Here is a 13,552-nt window from a genome sequence, read left to right on the forward strand (position 1 = left end):
TGTAACACCCGAAAGGAAAAGTCAGAGACCCTATAAAATGAATATATGTACATATAAATAATCATCATGACGAGCGGAGTTGATTTAGTCATGTCCGTCTGTCTGTCTGTATATATGCGAACTAGTCTCTCAGTTAACAACTAAGCAAGGTCTAAGTTCGGGTGTAACCGAACATTTTATACTTTCGCAACTTGCAAGGATCAAAGACCGGGAAATTACTGCAGGTGTTGGCAAATTTTAATATTAAAGGAAGTATTGATCCGATTCAACCCATTTTTGATACAAAAACACACTACTATCGAGAGTTTTATTTATTTATTTTATTATATGAATTTAAATTATTCATCTTACACATTGACCGATATTTTCGAAAAAGTCAACTATAGGCATTGTGGTCCACATATTCAGTACATACGGCGTGAACAGTTTTGTTCAATTAAGACAATTTTTGGTCACAAGGTGGCATACTTTAAACGCAAAGTTTTACCCCGATACAAATATTATATATTATTATATTATATAAATATACTATTAGGGGGCGGGACCTCGCCTACTTTTTAAAAGATTTTAGACTGCAGATGACCCTCCCTAATGTGATCCTGTATACCAATTAACAGTCTTGTATCTTATTGTGGAGCTTGGTTATGGCAATTTATTTGTTTAATGGCGTTTTATGGACGTGGCAGTGGTCCGATTACGCCCATCTGCAATACCAACCGTCTTACGGTACCAAGAAACATATGTACCAAGTTTCATAAAGATATCTCAAGTTACAGCTTGCACAGACGGACAAACAGTCACCCGGATATCAACTCGTCGCTTCATCCTGATCATTTATTTGGTACACAGGATCACATTAGGGAGGGGCATCTGCAGTTAAATTTTTTTTTAAGTGGGCGTGGTCCCGCCATTAATAGGTTTAATGTGCATATCTCCTAAACCGCTTATGCTATAATAACAAAATTCACTGTAAGCAAATGTTTTTAGCACTTTTATTGACGGTTAAAAACTACTAAAAGAGCGATAAATCAAGCACTAAACATGCCAGAGACATTAAATTTTATCTCTGGAATGGTATGAGATGACTTTATAGCAACCGCGTTCAAAATTAGACAGTGGGCGTGGCACAGCCCACTTTTAGGTGAAAACCCATATCTTGAGATCTGCTTAACCAATTTCAACAAAATTCGGTACATAACGTTATTTTCATATTTCTATGTTATAGTGCGAAAATGGGCGAAATCGGACTACAACCACGCCTATTTCCCATAAAACACCATTTTCAATTCCATCTGATTCTTTCACTTTCCACTATGCATATCAAGCAACAATGATTATATCGGGGTAAAACTTTGCGTGAATAATACGTGTAAAGTATGTCACCTTGTGACCAAAAATTGTCTAAATCGAATCATAACTGTTCAAGCCCCTAAGTACTAAATATGTGGACCTCAGTGCCTATAGTTGATCTTCTACCGAGAATATCAGGCAATCCACAAAGAAATCTCAAACGAGTATACCATTTGACTTTGTGAGAGTATAAAATGTTCGGTTAAATTCGACCTTAGCCCTTCCTTACTTGTTTAATGATGACTTCTGCATCATATTATATATTTTCAAGCGTAATACAGTTATTTATGTTACTCGTTGAAAATTTTATTTTTGTATCATTTTTGGAAGTGTCTATTTATGCATTGTATTTGTGTGGGTTCATACACTCTTATTAAACACAAATAGTGTTGGAAACATTTCATTTGCATTTACTCTTTGTAAAGTTTGAGAGAGTTTCCAACTATTTCAACAATTTGGAATGCAGTCAATTATGTAAATAATATAATATTTATAAATAAAGATAATCTTATTTATGAAAGGATTTATACATTTGGCTTAAACAAAGATCACATCCGTTAGCAAGTGTACTTCGCAGTAATATACGATTAAAGAAGATCTGATTTAATAATTGTATACAAATGTGTATTTGTGCCTTCATATATATAATAAGAGAGGATATTTGACTTTAATTTAATATTGTGTACATATATCTACGTAGTGACTTTTATACATGTAAAAACGTCTGCAGATAAAACTTGTGTCTTTGGACTCAACCACTTAAGCTGACAAACAAGAAACTGAGAGGTAGTGTTTTACGATATAATTTACTCCGAATTTACTTAATTGTTATTTTAAGATTGTCAACTGAGACTCAAAATTGTGCAAATGTGTGAACGCAAGGCGGCCATTGAATGTAAAAATACATAAGAGAATATTTGCACTAAAAAATAAATATGAGTCGTAAGCCTGTAAACACCTTAATAATCATATCATACTTATTCACTATTTATTTATGGTTGGGTGGAACATTTAATAGCAGATAATACGAAGAAATTATATAATTACAAAATAAATATATTTCTACATGCGATTAAAATATATATTTACGCGGCAATTTATAACGCCAGTGTTTCTTTAAACGACCCTTATATACCCGTAAGAAATTCATGCTAGACAAGTAATTTATACGTAACAATTTCAGTAATAACATAAGTAGGTGAAATTATGATTTCTACGAAGCCCTTACGAAGCCCGGTTAATATTATATTATGCTTAACCGCGGGTAGCTTAACTGGATGATAGCTTTAACTAACAGAACTGTTTTCACTAAGTTATAATAGTTATGATTGCTGTGAATGTGTTTGCATAGTGAACACGCAAAACTGTTAGTTTATTTCTTAACTGCTAGTAGCTGCTAGCTATCAGGAAAAACAACTCTGACCGAATTGAGAAGTTAATCTCACAAAGAGTGAAATAATGAAAAAGTAAAGAAACGGAAAGTGAAATATATAATATAATATATATATTTAATAATTACATCATATCAACACTTAAACTTCTTCTGCTAGTTTTTTGGGTTAAGAAACTCTTTTCCAGCAGAAAATTTGCTAGATAGTGATAGTTAGTGGGCTTTTACACACAGACTCTTTTGTAACCCAAACCGGTTTATTGTGGGCGAGGGGACGACGAGGAAAGACGAAGGGACCATGCCACTCGTGTTCGGGTGGCACGCTTTGTGTTCTTGTTCGTAACAGCTCGCTGCTACGCACTTCGACATTCCTTTTCATTTTAAAATTCCTTTCAAAGAAGTATTTACCATACATTATATTCCGAAATTTAAATGTTGCAAATGTGAAATATGCATATGCGTCTCTGCAGCTGATTTTTTTAACTTAACCATATATTAAGAAAAGGGCCCTTAGTATTATTAAAGCTTTTATAAAAATAAATATTCCGTTATGCTCATATAGGAAAGTGAATTGTTTTGTTAAAGTATTGTTATTTTATATTTTATAAAGTACAAATTTTATAAGGATTGGTAATATTTTGGCATATTCTGACTCGTAATTTGGGTATAGTATGTATGTTTGCAGGAAGTTTTGAGCCCGTGACTTTGCGAGTCGACGGCGGTAGAGGAAAAGGGAAGTTACATCCTAAGAATACATTCACATGTACATATAGTATACGTTGTTGTTTTCCGGTTACAATCTAGTTTTAAGTAAACTACAAAATGATAAAGCCTCAAAATAAAATGAGTTAAAATGTTTAAATATTATTCCAATGCGTAATTATGAGATAACGTTGGAATAGAATGCAAATTAGCACACTTAACTGTCACTTTTTACACACATAGAAGTAAATATGCATACGTATTGCATGATATATATAAATTACTTAGAAATAATTGATTAAAATGTGTACACATAGATTTATTTATAACAATATGTACCATATGTAGACGATCGTCGCAATCATACAGATTATAAAAGTCTAATGACCCAACAATGAAATGTAAATGAACTTTGAGTGCAGCCTTATAATTTTGCACCGAAACACTACTTTCTGATTTCTGATAAGAAAGAGGCCCCTGTAATAGGAATTCATAATACATGTACAGACATGCATACATGTGTATAAATACGCATATTTATAAAAATATACGAACTTACATGGCTTATATACCTCTATAATATTGTACATACACTTGTTCATGAATGGAGAAAACAAATAGAAGTAAAATTACATTTGACCATAAGTTTGCCAACCAAACAAGGGAAAAAATTTGTGTAAACTTATGTAGTTTCAAAATGTATATTTTTTCTGATCTTGCATGAATTTAACGTCCTTATAAGATAATAAACATTTAGAAGAAATCGTTCAGGGTGTTAAGGTATTTTCTTAACTTGCTTTTATCACGTCTCAACCATACTTTTACAAAAATTCAAACATATTTACCAATGATTCAAGTTCATTTGATGAACTTATACATGTTTATATTTTATTGAAACCGTGGATAAAAAAATTGCCCTTTTTTGTTGCGTGTTGTTCTATTTGTTTTACATATCCATGAAAAGGCCATAAATTAATAATAACAAACTAAAATTTATATATTATATTTTAAATAGAGGTCAAGGAATATTTCCAATAAATAATACTTGAGAAGATAATCTGCACTGCAGACCTTAACCGTACTAGCACTATCTTTTTCATCGACAGAGTCGGCAACAACAACTGGGTCGTGTGTGCAGCACTCTCAAGCTTAGAAAAAGAAGCGAAGAAAATGGTGTGCGAGGACAAGACGAAGTACCTCCTGTCATCAAACAAAGGATCTCAACGATTGGGAGATCACTGTTGACAGTTATATCTTCGAGGTAGGGAAAGACAGTACTTACAGCGTCGTAGGCAAACTAACGCTCTATAAATCTCTCATAATACCCATTCTGCTGTATGGTGCTGAGACATGGACGATGACGAACAGCGATGAGCAGTATTTAGGAACGTTCAAGAGAAAAGTTCTCAGAAGGATTTTTGATTCCCTACGCGAAGGGACTCCTCCCCGGATTCGATGGAATGGTAAGCTGTATGAGCTCTTCGGTGATGTGGACACTGTAACGAAGCTTTTTGCTGCCGCTGCTTCTTATGGTTTGCTGAGGTATACTCGCCGTGTACAGGGTTCGCTCTTTTACAAATCGTACTTTATTTATCTTCCAATTACACAATATAAAAATCCGCGTTGTAGGAGCGTCACCCGATGATAGCGTTTATTCCACTTCCAATTACACAATATATAAATCCGCGTTGTAGGAGCGTCATCCGATGATAGCGGTAGTAGCGTTCGTGACCCGTTAGCGCGTCACTATCACGCGGAATTACGGAGGGCAGTGGCAGCAGCCGCGATGCCAAGCGTGGAGCAGGTCAGAGGATCGACTCACTACCCACTTCACGCGTGACTTCCAGCCTTCGCACGCTAAGGAGTGAAATGCCTGCCAGAGGATCGACTCAGTGCGAGACATTCACTCCTTACCGCCGTATAGTTCTTATACTCCCGTTGAATAGTTCTTATACGATAGCGTATACTACTCTGTCCCGCTCTGGGTGTGCTAAGCGTCTTAGGATTACTTACGTTCCGTGTCCTGCTGCGAGGATGGCCTCGACGGCGACTCCACCGCTGCGTGAGTTGACGCTCGTGGATGCTACGACGACGACGCCCAGATGTTTCTGCCGGCGCTCGTGCAGGCTTAGGTGACGATGTGCTGCTGCTTACGTTGACGCTCGTGGGTGCTACGACGACGACGCCCAGATGTTTCTGCCGGCGCTCGTGTAGGCTTAGATCCCGATTATACCGCAGTTCGTGTCTAGCCGTGGAAAAATACTACCGGATCACAGGAGACTGTGTTGGCGACCGAAGGTTAAGGGTTGAGTCGGTCAGAGGATCGACTCACTACCGAGCTCCCCCTTAACGTACGGCGTTCACAACTCAGGACACTACAACTAGCCAGAGGATCGACTCACTGCTAAGTGTAGTGTCAAACGTTTGATCGCTGTTACAGTCCTGTGCAGACTCCCCGATGATCGGTCTGCTTGCTTTCCGCCAAGCCGTGTGTTGCTTGCTCGCCCGTTCGCAACATGTTGTTTTAGGATGGCGTGTGTTGCTAAAAGTGGCGTGGTTTTTCCGTTGCAGCCCAATACTTGTTGTGTTGTTTACGTAGCGTGATTTAACTGTTGTGTCGCAACATGTTGCTTTAGGATGGCGTGTGTTGCCAGAAGTGGCTGTTGTATATGAGAACTTGTATACTCGCAGTGTTGTATTTATTTAACAGGGTGCGTCTTCATGTGTTGTGTGGGCATATGGAAATATGGATATTTAGTTCTCACAACACACTGCAGGCCATAAAAATTGAGCGGCTCCACTGGCTTAGCCATGTTGCCCGAACACTAGAAACCCCTCTAGCTTCGGTGCCCCTAGTGGCTGACGAAGACAAAGATGACCCAAACTCAGATGGAAGAATCAAGTAGATGCAGACTTGGCGGAATCTTTAACTGGCGGCGTCGTGCGCATTGCAGGGACGACTGGCGAAGACTTATAGAGGCGGCCAAGAACGACTTACTATATTATGTACTATTAGAGTATGCGAAGTATTTAGTCTTCTCAACGTTCAGGCCTTAATAACACGAAACCGAAGTTACTTTTGTCTTTTTATGTACGTAAGTAATTATGCTTATTGTTGTGTACACAAGTCTCTTAAAATTCTTATATTAAAATAGTATAAAGCCATAAAGATATTATTAACAAAAAATCCTTGACAACTAAACATATTGAATGATCTAAAAGCCTATCAACATTTTATTCACATTTAATTTTTACAAGGGAATATCAAGTATCAACCATTAGAAAGTTGTTTTTGTATAATGGCCTTTGAATATTTGTAGTCAACGAATTGTTAGCATAATCAGGCGACTTGCAGCTGTAAAGATTATACAAATTATTACTCTTGAATAAGGTTATAATTTATTAGCAACATTCAAATAACAGTTAGTAACAGGCCACCCATGATAAATAAAGACAGATCTCTAGTACACTTTTAGGTTTCTACCTTTTATAATTATATTTCGAACAAGTATAATATTGTAATTTTGAAACATTTGCTTTTAGACAAAATGAAGCCCCACTTATGTATTTGCCAAATATTCATTTTTCAATTACGATTAATTTACGCTTGTGATTTCTGCTTGAATTTGCCCAAATGGAATGACGATATCCAAACGACGGCGTTGACGTCGTACGTATACTCGTATGTATGGTGTGGTGTAGTAAGGCGCAGGTAGGTAACTTTTGGATAATTCTTAAAATATACTTTTTTGATAACACGCTGTACACTGTATGCGTAGTAAACGAATTTTTGTTACATTTAATATTCATTATTCTTCTTTAAAAGTGGTCATACGAGTTTATGAAGATAGAAATTGATTTTGTTGTTCATCGTTATATATCCGTTTCCATATTTGCCTATTTATCCATTTATTATGAAACGAATCTCGACTTGTCGTGTTTAATACGAAATACAAAAAAGCTATACATATATCTGTTTTTATTTCAAAATTTTATAAAAAGGTGCTATAGGTTATCTGGGTAAGCGGCTTTATCAGTATTTAAACTGCAGCGATGTGTGTATGCACACTAAAGTTTGTATATATTTATGAGCACATGTTATATTTTTTAATTGGAACTGTTTACTAATATTCAAAACATTAAAAACAAAAACAGAACATAAGCAAGAATAGACAGCCTTAAGGTGTAACAAACCGAAAACAGATCAATGCACGAATTAACTACTCACATATATGTACATATTAACATAAATGTACTGTATAAAAGTATATTTATGCATTTTATCTCCTTTGAAATATCCCTTGTACACTTAGAATGATAAATGCCACTCCACTCGTGACCGACAATATCTCACTTAAACAAAAGCACTTTGGCCAACTTTCTTTTTATTAAATATCTTTGAATTTTTGAAAAAAAATACTAGAGAAAGAAAGCATCCATTCGTGCACCCCTGAAACCTCAACTACGAAATTACATATATGGTATGCGTACTACTCGAGAGTAAATAAATATATTAATGTATATTGATTATTATAATGCTACAATATAATGCTAATAATAATAGGAGGGATAACAATTAGGGAAATGTAATATACACTCATGAGTCAATAATATAAATTTCCTATGAGGTGAAATTTTACTCTGTGTATGCAGCAATTAGATTTACTTAAATTATCCTTCACTTGCCTGCGCTCACGAACTAAAATGTGCTGAGAATAAAACGAAAGATTTCGTCAAGACCTAGTTGAACTCTTTCATAGGGGCAGTCACCACCATTCCTGACAAGTTGTGAACGTTACAAGTGTACAACTACAAGACACAGGTAATTTGAAAAATTTGGGTGTTTTGCAGACAACATTGCTGTTGGCGACAAAAGACGCAAGCCGTTAACTTGTATTAATCGAGAGCAAATGAGAATGACAGGTGGACAATGACTTTTATTTTAGTATAAATAATAAAATAAACCACCTTAGTAGGAAAAGTAAAATTTTTTCCCGCCAAAATAAACAGTATCGACATAAGAAATTGAAGTGATCATGGCAGACAAAAGGGCGCTAAAACACATTTTGGTTATGTTAGTACATTCTATGAAATGACCACATTATACTTAGATCTTGAGTTGTGTAAAAATTTTCGATTTCCTTTTGATTATTTAGATTTTTTAAAAGTGTCTTTCCGAACTTTTCTTTTCAAGGTCTTGCACAAAATTTGAAAAATTTATTGAGAAGAAGAAATCATTCAATAACACACAATAAAAGTATTTTATTATAAAATAGAGATGGATTAATTACAAAAATTACACTAATGGGTGAAATTTAAAATGGATCTTTTTATGAACGAAAAAATCACGTTGCCAAGCACTTAAATGCTTCTGAGACTAATGACTAAGTGTTTTTGTACAAATCGAGTTTGAGCTTTTTCTTCTCCAAGTTTTTCCCAAAAACCACCTGATCTGATAATCAGACGGCTCGCGTAGATTTTTACTGTGCATACATATACACAAATCTACCACACATACATATGCATGCGTTCGCGTAAATACTCTAGACAAGTTACGCAAGTGTTTAACCACGCAAACCGACAAGAATTTAAAAGTAAGAAATGAAATATGTATGTGTGTATCTATGTATATTACACTAATACTAATACTACCGCTAATACACATTCATGCATATGCAGGTGATTGCTGATTATGATACAGATTGCTTATCCGTCCTGCATTATGCAATCAATTGACTAATATGCTCAAATAGGAAATGTGGCATTTTTTACTAGCAGTTGGTTTTAAGTTTAAGTATTAACTCATGTGTGTCATAACAGTATAGTAATGCAACTACGCTTCGATTGTAATAAATAATTATCGGGAAGGGCAAATTCTTCACATATTTCGACAGCAATAAAGTGACACCAAATTGAATAATATACACATGAACACACAGCGAAGTCAGTGCACACATGCATTTGTACGTACCTGTTTGTAAAAAGCTCCTAGTCCATTGTTAAAATGTAGTTTATATAAATGAAAAATAAATAATTTTTGGTTTTCTCAAAATAATGAATCTAATGCACGCACCGGCCCCTTTTTGCCGTGTGTAGCTGATAATGATTTCGCAGTCGTCATACTTTTATTTGTAAATAAATGTACATACAAGTATATGCACGTTAGATATGTGTATGTTCATACTTATATTCATACATGTTCGATTCTTACATACATACATATGTACATATGGACATGTATGCGTGCGAATGAATGCGATAAACTTTCGGCATGCCGCATTGTGCTACCAGCGCGACTCATACGGTGCTCTTACCGCTCACATGCTTGCTGTTCTTTGTGGTCATGCTCCATGTGCATACTTATGTACATGCATATGTAAATAGTGTATGTGTGATATGCATACATTTCGGAGCTTTCTTAGAGGTTAGTCGGATCTTGAGTGTTGCGATTGTCACTCTAACTGTAAGTGCAGCGATGAAATAACTTCTTGTATACAAACATAGACACATACATATGTATGCATGTATGTATGTAATTATTTATACAAATGCAGTATATGTATTTGTCCATTGCTGTTAGTATAATATTATTATCACTTTGATTGTGATCTACCAAAAATGTTAATACGCAACATATTCGGGCTCTATAGAGTTGAACTATTTATATATTTATGCAAATATAATATAATCCATCACAAAAACAATGTAATAGATTTACAGTGTTTATTGGTTAGCTAATGTTCGGTTCAGACAAATCCTCCGAAATCCTCCCTACAGAAGTTTGCTCTGACAAAATCGAATTCTTCATATAAAAAGTTAAAGTTTTGTGGCATAGGTGCTCTGCTAGGTCTCTGATTACCAATTAAAGGGATGACGGGTTAATTGGCAATTTTAACTGAACCCAGGTCCTGATTCCCTCTAACTACCGCCATACATACAATACATACGTATGTTATAAACAGGCCAAACTAGTACACGAATTATATATGTATATACATATGTACATGTGTATGCATTCAAGTCGGAAAGATATGCCATTTACTTAATGCCACGTGCGTATATAATATTCATTTGTGTGGTGCATAAGGCTTCAGAGGAGTTCAATATTCATTAGTAAATACGTATCTGCAGACAATTGAAATAGACTAAGTCGGAAAAAGTTTTTTTCTTCTTAATATGACGGTTTATTTTTGCCTTTTTGTTTTGCTCTTAACTTATTTGCTTTAACCGGAGAAACTGCTTCTGAACTCGTACACCACACGCAGTCTTTACCATATAATAGACTAAGAAATCAAGAGGCTGGGTACGACACCCATTCGCCCATTACCAATTGTGCGGTGCATTTATGTAGGCAGTATCTGCTGGGAGCGCTAACATCGCCAACGTCGTCTACGTCATATCCAATGCCAACAGCCTCGGCCATTGCACACTAACAACTACAGCGTATCAGTATTTCAGCACCATTACCGGTCATACTTTCGTGTGATTCGTATTGAGTAAAGCAGCAAATACGGCCGAGCAGCAATAGTCGCTACTGCTCGTGTAGCGTGCGCGATCCGCTTGCCGGCAACCGGTGCGAAAGCCAGCACCACAGCGAGCGTCAACACAACTTGTTACGTGTGTATGATCGCAATGGGCCGACTAGGAGAATGGTCTGATGGGCGCAATTACGGTCCCCTGGTAGTAGTGTCACATGGACATGCGTGTACATGAGAATATAAAATATTGCTGTCGATTGCAACGCGACAGTGTGACAGTAATGGTGAGTGAGCGCTCGAAGTTTTCCACTATTGCAGTCAAAATCAGTTAGAATATATAGGTGCGTACGCACAACAGTGAGGTTAGCAAGAATGTGGGAATGTGTAGAAGAATTGGGCTATATATCAGACATTCGCTGTTGTCTCGAATGCCCTGTGTAAAGCTACCAGTTTCTTGGTTGATTGGACTGTCAGGCTAAGCGATAGAGCCCGATCGATAGTCAAGTTAGCGAACTGCTGTCAATTACATACTCGCGCGCGCATACTTATATATATAATTTTAAATCTAAATGCGAGAATAATTTTCATTTACCTGCAGTGTGTTGAATAAATAAATAAATTAATACGACAAAATGAGTAGCTGTCGCCGATGCACAAGTCTTTGGGTTGTCGTTTATCACTGGTTGCGTTGTTGTCGTCGTTGTTTATTATTATGGTCGCTGCTGCTGTTGCTCTAATCGTTGTTATTGTTACTTGGCTTTTATCGTATGAACCGTTGTTGTTTTGGTTGATAGTTGTTATCTACGTTAGCTTTGTCGTTGATCTGTGGCTGTCGTTCCAGACGTACTGTTGTAGATCCAGCTGTTTGCATACGCGAACGTAAAAACGGTTTTTTTCGATGATGTTCAGAATGATGGCACCGACGGATTGCCTTGGTGCACAGCGAGGCTTACGCGTTTATGCAGCTAGCTAAAATACACAGGGCGTTCTACCACATAAACTGATAAACTGTGGGCGACGCTTTCTACACCAGTTCGCCTTTCTTTCGTTTGTCACGTGCACTTGTGTGCGTGTCTGTTTGTAAGCAACTTGAACTCGCTCTCAATCGCTTATTTGTGAGTGTGTAGTAAGTCGTACGCGCACGCCTTCAGTGTGCTAGTTGGATGTATTGGCAAACAGTCGGCGCAAATGCTGCTTCGAGCTTTTGCTAGTGATATTTTGTGTTTTTACTTCACAAAATTTAAGAATTTCCTCTATTAACTTTGTATTTACTTCTTCCTTTTTCTATGTTGCTATTTTCGAATTGTCTTTACTTGTGTTTTACCTATTCATTTGCTTCTTGTAGTCACAGCTCGATTTGATTTACTAAATCTAAACACATTTCACTTTTTGCATTCCGTTTGCTTTTATTTTTTCGAACATTAAGCGCACATACATACATATGTACATATAAACATGTATGCCATGTAATTCTATTTTCTTAAAATATGCTTATGTATACGCATGCACACCAATATATGTACTAAAGTATATGATATGCTTGGCTTTGTACGTACGCAAGTGTTTTTATTTATTTCTTTTTGTTCAAATAGTTTTTTAAAGAATACTAAAATGAAAGTACGAACGGATGAATGAATCGAATATTGAAAAACTGAAAGCACGTTTTACTGTTGCGCGATGCACTAACTATTTACATATGTGTATGCGTATGTATGTATGTGCATATGTGAATGAATGTGCACATAGCTTCCCGTGTTAAGTGGCGTGCCCTGTAGACGTGTATGTTAAGCCGTGGTGCTAAGAAAACGAAAACTAAACACTAACTAATAATCACCACCTGGCGCCGATCAATTTAAAATAGACGATTGCTTATCATCCGGTAGCGACGAGCCCGCAACCGTTTCCTCAGACTGCTTTCAAATAACTAAAGGAATGGAATTGTGCGCGGCTCAATGCTCTGGCTACAGATATGGGCGAGAATATAAGCGCGCGGCACACAAAACAGCACAACGCCATGGAGCGACAGTAAGCGGCCAGGCCATTTCAGCATTTGTGACTGCGCCAACAGCGAAAAACAAAAACAATAATACTCGTATAAGCGCCAACAAGCAACGAGCCAACAGTTGAAAACGAAAGGCGGCGAAGCCAAAAGAGCAAAAAGCCCCAAAGTCAAAACGGCAAAGCAAAAGTAGCAAAGCAGACTGCCAGCAAGCAATGCTAACAACTCATACATACATGCGCATATGCATACATACTTACGTAGTTTTAGCTGCGTCTATGCGGACGCGTGCGGCGAGAACGACAGTAAGTCAACAAGGGAGCAGCATGCACCGAACAAGTAATTGCGGATACATACATACATACAAATGTACGTGTGGTATACGTATGAGCGGGCGTTCATGGATATGAATGTATGTATCAAAACTTGTATTTACTAAGTCGGCATGAATAAAACTGCAAAGAACCCGATCAGTATTTGAATTGTGTTGAGTTAGATTGGCATTAGGAAACATGTGCAGCAAATTCGTTCTCTGTCTACTCGTTTGCCATACTTTGTAAATTACTGCTGAAAGGCGAAACGCGCCGCATCAAGGTGCTCATGCTCAGCACTATGCATGTTGAAGGTGCGCAT

The 13,552-nt window shown here is 36.8% G+C and overlaps 1 protein-coding gene across 2 annotated transcripts in view; it reads right to left on the minus strand.

Moving 5' to 3' along the window:
* The window catches only part of LOC106617841 (monocarboxylate transporter 14), a 29,909-nt gene extending 17,024 nt beyond the window's left edge, over positions 1 to 12,885 (minus strand). The window contains exon 1 of one of the 2 annotated variants that reach the window (XR_011395864.1): positions 11,513 to 12,885. The gene's annotated coding sequence lies outside the window, so the exon portion shown is untranslated. The remainder of the gene's footprint in view (positions 1 to 11,512) is intronic. The other variant, XM_036357225.2, reaches the window with a different exon arrangement.
* Between the last annotated feature and the right edge of the window lie 667 nt (positions 12,886 to 13,552).

Source organism: Bactrocera oleae, chromosome 4 (genome assembly GCF_042242935.1).
Source record: "Bactrocera oleae isolate idBacOlea1 chromosome 4, idBacOlea1, whole genome shotgun sequence".
NCBI classification, from domain to species: Eukaryota; Metazoa; Arthropoda; class Insecta; order Diptera; family Tephritidae; genus Bactrocera; species Bactrocera oleae.